At 42.3% G+C, this 9,697-nt stretch overlaps 1 long non-coding RNA gene across 3 annotated transcripts; it reads left to right on the top strand.

Moving 5' to 3' along the window:
- The first annotated feature begins 5,714 nt into the window (after positions 1–5,714).
- LOC101467572 (uncharacterized) lies at positions 5,715–9,138 on the top strand. 3 transcript variants are annotated; one of them, XR_013095125.1, is made up of 4 exons: positions 5,715–5,848; positions 6,362–6,556; positions 7,246–7,331; positions 7,416–9,138. It is a non-coding gene; the product is annotated as an uncharacterized LOC101467572 (long non-coding RNA). The 3 variants fall into 3 exon arrangements; XR_013095124.1 differs by lacking the exon at positions 5,715–5,848 and adding an exon at positions 6,143–6,224; XR_191844.6 differs by lacking the exon at positions 5,715–5,848 and having other exon boundaries at positions 6,202–6,556.
- Positions 9,139–9,697: the final 559 nt, after the last annotated feature.

Genomic DNA, 9,697 nt, shown 5'->3' with positions numbered 1-9,697 from the left:
ACTCCTACACTTGGGACAGTAACTTGTCCCTGACCCGAAGTGGGCTCTTTGCCATTTTCCATCTGAGGACCATGGCCTGACGGTGCTGATGGCCACGAACCACTCCAGTGTGAGCTGGAGGCCAGCACCTGAAGAAGCCATCAGAACAACATCATCTGTGAAAAGGAGGGGTGGGTGTGGCATCATGAGCAGCTGATCCACACAGCTGTTTTACATCAGCTAATCATGCTTCTATATATTTTCCCACAATCAGGTTTTACATGTAAAATGACAAAGGTCTGTTCTATTGTATATGAGCAGGATGCCAGGTTACGAAGGGAGCTGGAGAGCAGGACAGAACTGAAGGGTGCAGCTGGAAAGCTGCTAAGTAGTGATGGGCAGATGAAGCCTCATGAAGCACTGAAGCTTTTCATCCAATTGGTTCACCCCAACGCGAAGCTTCTTGAAGCTTCATTTGCTCTAGTAGGACACCTACTGGACGTAAAAATATTAGTTGGCATGAATTTGAAGAGTGTGGCATTTTGCACACAGCCTGTAAATGTCAACAACAAAAGTAGTGTGTAAAACATGTATATTGTAGTGATGGCAGTATACTGTGTATATTTATACTGGCAGTATGGAAAATGATTATTTGCGGCAAAGTTCGAACCGCTTCCTGAACCAGTCACGTGGTACAACCGGGCAGCGAGGCTTCGGACGTCATCATTTTCAGCTCCTCCCATAAATGAAGCAAGCCTCGATACGCGCTTCGCGGAAACGCCCCCTCCATTACTCGACACACGCTCCGAAGCCTCGATACAGAACGTCACATCACTACTGCTAAGAAGAAACTGTTTAAAAATGAACTGTAAATAAACATTAATTTACCTTGTAACACTAGGTGTGCACCGGGTTATTTTCATGAGTGATGCCAAAACCCAGTCATAGGATGACTGGCAAGAATGGTGGCAGAGCTAACCGCTGGATCAGGAGCAGGCGGTGGAGCACCACAGACAGCTCAACTGACTGCAGGACCAGGCCAAACACCGGACAAAACCACTGGAGGTTCGGTGTCTCTTGCCAACACTGCTTCCCCTGGCCCCCGCAGTGACACTCCACCGGATGGACAAGGGATATGACCCCCAGCCTTCATGGAGGTCTTCCAAGCAACAGCAAAGGCGTACCAGTGGCCCGCACTGGAGTGGTCACTGCAGCTGCTGCATTTGCTGTCCAGAGAGTTGAAAGTGCCAGTGGTGACCCTTCCTGCAACAGCAAGGGCCAACTTTTCAGATGTCCTCCAGGTAATACTGGAACAACTGGGGCTTGAACCAGAGGACCACCGCTGCCACTTCCGGAGAGATAGAACAGTGCCAAAGGAATGACCATTCATCTATGCCATGTCGCCAGCCAGTAGCGGTTTTTGATACGGGCGGTTGCCCAGGCGGCATCGTGGTGGGAGAGAGGTGTCTTCAAGCAACTTAAAGAAGTCCAGACGCTTTTCTTTGCAAGCTCCTTTGATTAATTTTAATCTCCCCGATCCATTATAATGTTATGTTGGAATGTTGTTAAAGAGGGTCAAAAATGTTTCAACCCAGTTTGTTTTGCAGATTCTGTACAGCAGCTTTAATATAGGGAGGACAGTAAAAGTAAAATCAGGTTTTTTCTCTTTGTCAGTTTAACAGTTTCTGTTGTGCCTGTCACTGCTCCCTGTCTGTTTGCTTACCTGGTTCTTCCTGACCCTGTACTTTCTCCTCACGTTCCCTCTTTCCTCTCTCCCTCTTTGGACTGACAATCATACACAAATAGATTGTATTCAATTAAATGAAAAATTACATTAATATGAAAAAAAAAATACTATTAAGATCACTAATAAAAAGTCCTCTCTCAGTGTACTTTCAACCAAAAGGCAAATAACCAAACCACATGAACATCTAATAAAAGATAAACATTGAAACACTGATCCAACATTATTCCTGATTCACGGATCATTTGATTTTACACTTTTACCTGAATGTGGCTCCTTTTTTTGAAAAAAACTTCCTCATATCCATTATGAACCTGGCTGTCTCTCTGTACACACACACACACACACACACACACACACACACACACCAGGAGTTATAAGGTTAATGGGCATTCAGTCAGTAAGTATCCATTTCTAACAGGACAGTGGTAACAACAGCAGGCTACGGACAATTCTAAGTTTTAGATTTTAAATAGTCTGTATACATTTCAATGGGAGCAACAGGACGGTCAAATGTGGCTGATTTTACTACAGAGCAGGACGGATTGTAGGGTAGCAAACATCGACGGAAAAGTTTTCAACACTGCAGGTTACCTGGTGTAATGTATTTCAGCTAAAAGAAACATGGTGTGACTCCTACCTAACTATATAAAGAGTAACTGAAGGTTAAATGCAGCTAATATGTCCTGTTTTAAGGCAGGCGCTTCCACCTCCGCTCTGCTGCGTCTCAGCCACCATCGCTCTGGCAGCAACGGCGCTGGAGCCAGAGCAGGGGAGAGGCGAGCTGGAACAAACCATTTTGGGGGAGGGGGGGGGTTGCTCTTTAAATCAATGGCTAAAATCGCCATTGATTTAAAGTCTCACACACAACCCGTCGAAAGGGCAGGAGGGCCGGCTGCTTCCAAATAGAGCACATTTCATTCATAATGTTGTAAATCCAAGCCCATCATGTATTCATGATTTGAATCCTGGGTTGTGTGAAATCCCAGAAATAAACGCTAGACAAAGTGAATCTGTGAACTAAGGTGTAGGTCTGTTAGGTTATGCTGTGGTGATCCTCGGGTTGGAGGATGGGTGTTCATACTGGAGTGCAAAATTAAAACCAAGATGGACAAGAAAAGTTCAAAGCCATCAGGTGCTCAGTTTAGAAAAAGAGAAAAGAAGAGGAGGAGAAACGAGCAAAAGATGCAGGTAAGCAGATGTGTGATTGGATAATGGCAGGTCATCCTGAACCAATCAGAATCAGAATACTTTATTAATCCCTAAGGAAATGATGTGGGTTACAGTTGCTCCAAGAAGAAATGGTAAAAATAGCAACAGTAACAGACTAAACTCCAAACAATACATTATGTTACAGATTTTAATATTAATTAGTCATTGTCAGTTGTTGATTCGTCCTGTTCTCATTGTGTGACACATTATGATGGCTGTTTGGTATCCGTTTGCATACTATGCATACTCTCTCTCTCCCATATGTGTGTGTTGGGCTGTGTTTCCACAAGCCCCGCTGGTTTAGAGACTTATTCATCATGAAGAAAACAAGAGAGTCAGCGATCGATCGATTTACTTGCAAGGGAGGCCTCGTCGGTGTCTACAACAAAATGACCCCAAATCCAGCTTCCGACTGCTGCCTTTTATTGGGAACACAGTTCACACAAAACAATAGTACCTCCCCTCATAACCCCCCTCGGTTACAAAGACAAGGCACTGTATGTATGTCTGTGTGTGTGTGTGTGTGTGTGTGTGTGTGTGTGTGTGTGTGTGTATGTGTGTGTGTGTGTTATGTGAGAATGTGTGTGAGTGACCTCCTGCTGACCGAAAAGGTCATAAAAGCAGGAAGCAACGTGTGTTTCTCTGGTGAAATTCAGTATGGTTCCGACAGTTTTATGTTAATGTACAATTCTCAATATGTTTTATGTGTGTGTGTGTGTGTGGGGGGGGGGCACCACAGGGAGTGTTTGCCCAGGGCGCCAAACAGGCTAGGACCGCCATTGTCGCCAGCCCTCAACGCCCTCCCTCGGTCTGAAAGGGATTCCGTCCTCGTCCAGCATCCAGCTGCCCTGGTGAGCCTACAGGAGGAACACGTATCATATGTTTTGTAAATGTAAAGTGTCCAAAACTGTAAAACAAAAAACAAACACACGAAAAAACGTTTGAGCTGGCTGAAGGAGTGACAGATTGCCAAATTGCAAAACTCTTATCTGTGTCTCTATCAGGTAACGTTCATATGTTGATTCATGGTTTTCTTCAGTTTTTGATCTACTGCAGAATATCTTTAAGGTTTTCTGCTGTAAAAACAAAACCAGGCCAGGAAAAGCTCCTTCATGTTTTTCTGTTTTATCCTCAGTTACTTTGACACAAAAGCATCTGCAGTGATGCTCACACCTCACAAGCGTCTGCTTAGTTTAGATAGATAGTTTACACTGAGTTTTTAATTGCAGAGAAACAGTCAAATAATTTGGAACGAAATATCTTTAATTTACAAGGTTTACAGGGTTCTTTTAACAGCCCATATCCAAAATAAATGATCGTATTTATAATATTTCTGACTGAGTCAAAATTGAATTGAATCCAATCATGACCTTGTGAATCAGAATAGAATCAGTTGTAGAAATCAGTGACAATAACCAGCCCTACTTTTACTGTTTATATAAAGAGAGACAAAGTCCTGCCTGCTGCTCTACACGCATAATAAAAGCACAGTAACGGTGACGTTATTACTGACTCACACAGATTTCTTTAGTCAGAGAAGATTCATTCATGCACACGGACTAGCTGACCAACACCTGCCTTCCCTGACCGCTAGCTCGTTAGTTAACCAGCTAAAAACACAGTTAACTTAGCGAAACAGTGCGGAGGGGTTTCGGGTCCGTCTGTCGGTTATTTTCAGTTTATTGAATAACACCTCAGGCTGTCAGTGTGTAACAGTCTTGGAAAGGTTCATTATCACTAAAACATCATGCCAGTGTTACAGGATACTGTTTTCTTCGCGCCTGACTCAGCGGAGGAGGATTTAAAAACGTACTTACGATCGGTGAGAATTAGCCCATGAAAATCTGATAAATGTTACAGTTTTATAAAGAAAAAAGCACATTTAGTGTTTTTTCCTGTAGTTATATATGTTTAAATGAATTAAACATAAAAATCTAGCACCATGCCAGCTTCTAGCTTTGCTTGACAGTGTGTTAAGATAAGATAAGATAAGATAAGATAAGATAAGATAAGATAACCTTTATTAGTCCCACACGTGGGAAATTTGTTTTGTCACAGCAGGAAGTGGACAGTGCAAAAGTTATGAGGCAAAAATTAGAATACAATAAGAATAAATACAGTACACAACTGTACAGAATAGAATAAAATAAAATACTATATACAGTAGAATAAAATAAAATAAATATACAATAAGATAAAAATAGAATACAAATACAAATACTATATACAACTGAGTAAAAACAAACAAAGCGGATCACACGAACAAGCAGAAAACACAGAGAACTCTGAGGGCTGAGAACACAAAACGAAGCCGATCGAGCCGCAAACCATCTGCAAACCTGTGCGGTTATTACAGTAAACACAGCAGTCTTTCCTCTCTATGTCAAGAACAACAGAAGAGTCTCTAACGGCTGCAGCCATTTATTTCCTCTCCACACACGGCTCGTTCTCTGGACGTTGAGCACCGTGAAAACTATAAAATAAGAAAAAATTGATACCCGTACAGTCCTTTTGAACTATAACAAGGAGCAACAACAACAATGAGCTTAAGTTAATTCAGGTAAGTTCAAACAAGTAATTCTGAGATATACAGTCACAGATTAAATAAATGCACAGTTCGGTTAAATAAAATATAACAACAGATCACCTCTCATCGCATACCTCAGTCCGCTTGCCAAGGGTGCAAACTCCGGGTGCTGCAGCTGCTAGCTTGCATGACACACATGTCTAAGATGGACTTTGTTCAACTTATTCCTGCCGCACGACAGACTGCTCCACACACGTTACGGGGCATGCCTCTGAGCACATCTGTCCTTAGTGCGACTGCGCAAACAGTTCCGACAACCCCCGCAAGGATGATTTATGGTACAGACCAGCGGTTCAATACAGTGTGGCTTTATAAACGGAGTTATTGTGAGTAGCACGAATGTTAACAGAGAATTTCACTGAAGCACATCGATCAGCACTGTCACAGCTTTCTGTCTTTAACAGTCTCGTTATTTTTATTTCCTTGTTATTTTTATTTACTTCCAAAACGTGACGATCACAGTGATCGACAGTCTGATATAACAGGTAGATTTGTTTGGTATTGTGTTGCGTCACTGTTTCACATAATAGCATTATCAAAATGTGGCAATGGCCAGTTTTATGGTAGTAAAAAGTAGACCCCCAAAGACAAATCTTGGGGAAGCCTTTATCTGAGGGGGAGGTTGTCGTCCCACCCGCTAACGTGGAGGAGGCGGGGATTATGGGCTGTCCTGCAGCCAGACACCAGTGGGCGAGTCAGCGAGTAGGGTTGCCGAAATGTTTTCTTTACCTTTTTTATAATAAATATGTCTTCCCTTATTTAAAAACAGAATCTAGTGGTTGAGGTTTTATTTCCTTTTGAGATGAATAAAAAAATTAAATTACATCGTTTTTTAACAGAGCCATTTGTAATGCAACTACTCAGCACCGCAATGGAGGGGCTCATCACACTTTGATGTGGCAGCTGTGGAGATGGCGGCGACAAGAGGAGCCGGATTAACGGGAATCATGGCGGAGAAGAACCAGGACCAGCAGACCATAAACCTAGAGACCAGCGACGGAGGGCAGCCCTCCGAAGCTCCCAACGAGCTCCAGGTCAGCGTCCCGGATGTTTTTTACTCTACAACGGACCGTTTATCATCCGGTTTATTCTGGTTTTAGTTCGGTTTCGGAAAAAGAAAATAAAGACGGTTGGGCTTTTGGCACCTCTGAAAAACAAACTAATAAGAAGGGGCAACCCGTCCACGAGAGTACCCACGAGAGTACCGTGCTCCAGAAAGCTGTCGTCTGTCCTGCAGACAGCCGGGTTTGAGAGCTGCAGTCAGGCTTCTCTGAGGTTCAGGCTCATGTTAATAAACCATTGTTACTAACAGCCAGACACTGTAAACTTGTGGGGGTGTGCAGTGCTACAGTTTAAATAACCATCCAAACTACTGTTACCCGATGTTCACATATGGCCATGAGCATTATAGCTACATGTACACTTTGTGCTTCTGTTTGTTTCTATCGTCTTCGTAAATCTGACTGTTAAGGTGGATTTCTTCTGTTGTAGTGCCTTAGTTTTCTGTGTTTTTAAATGCCGAAGTTTAATAATTCACAGAAAGAATTAAAGCCACACATTAATTATAACATGTTAATAACCAGAAAATATCTTTAGACACCACGTACACCAATAAAAACATGTTATTCCTGACTTTTACAGTACCAATAAAACAATAATAACTCACACATATATTATAATAGTTAGTATATAAAATGACTAAACTGTTCACCGTATCTGTAAGGGAGAGGCCAGCTAGCCTTCAAAGGATTTGCACCAGAGAGAAACTGTACAGCTGCGATGAATGTGGATCACTATCTACTCAATCAGGTAACCTGAAGAAACACATCAAAATTCATACTGGAGAGAATCTGTTCACATACAGAAAATATGGGAATGCTTTTACTCTTTCAGGCTCCTTGAGTCGCCATCAGCAAATCCATATGGTGGAAAGGTCTTCCAGCTGTGACCAGTGTGGGTCTGTGTTTACTCAGTCAGGTAGCCTAAAGATACATATGTGTATTCACAGTGGAGAAGAACCATACAGCTCTAACCAATGTGGGAAACGTTTAACTGTGCCAAAAACCTTTAGAGTAGAAATGCAAATAAAGAGCTGACTGGAGAGAAACTCGACATGTGTCATGAATATAGAACTGCTTTGATGCTTTTATGTTCCCTTAGATGACCTCAGTCATCCTAGAAAACCTTTACTCAGAAAGGTACTCTGGTGTGCCACATGTTAGTTCAGGCTGGAAACAGACCACACTGGGGGAAAGAATGCAAAACACTTTCAGGAAAAGGTTGAATTTAGTGCACTGTGAAAACCTTCACGGCAGGGAATAAACTGACAGATGGTGCTGCAGCTGACCGAGACACTGAAGTCCAGACTTTAGTGTAGACCTTTAGAGTTAAAAATGTATTGTGCAAGTAGTCTATACATGTTAGAAAGGCTGTTGGGAAGTAACCTTTGACATCTGTGGGATTGAAACTGAGCAGATGAAATCAATCAGACTTGTGGAGCAAATGTTTTGTTCTAAACCTCTGAGATGATATATTGAATTGACAGTTTTCTGTGACTCAGATGAACAGATCAGTTGTTTAACATTCAGTGCTTTTGTGTTTTTGAGAAGCAAAAAAAGGTAAAATATTACAGCTATTAACTTGTTCCTTATGCTGTCTTGTTCACTTAAAAAGAAATGATTGAACTACTCCCCTCTGTCTGCAGGGAGCGAGCAGGGTTGTAAAACTACTGATGGTACATAGTGTACCATACCTTCATGAGTATTATTTAAACTGTACTGTACTGCAAAAATAGTGTGTTGTTGTAAAAACGATGCAAAAAATGCAGTTAACAATAGAAGAGATATCATAATAATTCTTAAAGAAAGTCAATGTGTCACTGAGTACAGTTTCTTTCACCATGAAAAGGCACTCAGGAACTGGTGCAAACTGAGAGGAAGAACTCTGGCAAACACAAAGCCACAGCTAAATCAGAAGACAAGTTTCTAAAAGTCAACAACTTGTGTGATAGGCACAAGGCACAAGCAATGAACTGGTAAAGACTGGAAGAAGGTGTTATGAACTGATAAATCGAAATCTGAAATATTTTGTACATCACACAGTGGTTTTTCAATATGTGGCATCAAATGTCAGACATGTAGAACACGTGATGGGACTGTTGCTGAATCCAGGATCGGTGACTTATACAGAGTGCGAGGCGCCCTGAACTAAAATGGCTACCACAGCATTCTGCAGTGTTGTGCAGGACCCACTGGTTTGTGTCCAGTTGGTCCTTCTACAGAAAGATAATGACCTAAAAATTCAAGCTATGATAGTTCTAATTTAGAAAAAAAAAAGAAGAAGATGAGCTCAAAAACATGGAGGTACCATCATAGAGTGGGCCCATCAAGTTGTTTTGGGATGAACTGGACAGAAGGTTAAAAAGCACCCAAAAAGCGCTACCCATTTATGGAAACGTTTGCAGCAGAATTGGGAAGAACCTTTTGAAGAACATCCCCAAAGTGGGATAAACGTTTCATCACTTATCCAAATGACTTCTTTAGTCTCAGCTGTCTACAGGTTTGACCAATCTTATAAACAGTACATTTGCACAATGACTGAAGCTAGCTGAATGAACAATGAATGAATGAATGAATGAATGAATGAATGAATGAATGCTTTATTGGCCATATGCAGGTTACCCCACAGAGGAATAGGACCCCCCCCGACTTACACACACAACAACAAGACAACACAAGGGAATACAATCGGAGACCGGCAGCGTTGGGAGAATAACACTGAAAAAATTACACAACAATGGGAAAAGTACAAGAGGAAAAAAAAGAGACCTCTTCTCACGCTGGGCACCTATGGGAGGACAGCATGAGAACAGGAAACAAAAAAACTCCTCTGCACAGAGAGCACATTAATGTCCACATCACAACATCAGAGCACATGACAAGCCACAGGGGATGGATAGGGGGGTGGGGGGTGATTCGAAGGAACACAGCAGTCGTCCTGCACCATGCTATCATTTCAGCGCGGCACGCAGACCCGCTGCCTTCTCCCGCAGGAACAAGCATCGAAGGCGTTTGGAAGGGAGGGGGATGAGTGCGTGCTTATCAGTGTAAGTGTATGTGTGTGCGTGTCCATAGTTCAGCTGAGACAGTGTCCTTCGCTCTATCAGGCTAAGTAAA

This window comes from Maylandia zebra, linkage group LG3 (assembly GCF_041146795.1).
Source record: "Maylandia zebra isolate NMK-2024a linkage group LG3, Mzebra_GT3a, whole genome shotgun sequence".
Classification (NCBI taxonomy): domain Eukaryota; kingdom Metazoa; phylum Chordata; class Actinopteri; order Cichliformes; family Cichlidae; genus Maylandia; species Maylandia zebra.
Note: the sequence above shows the minus strand (reverse complement) of the source record. Positions and strands in the feature narration are given on the sequence as shown.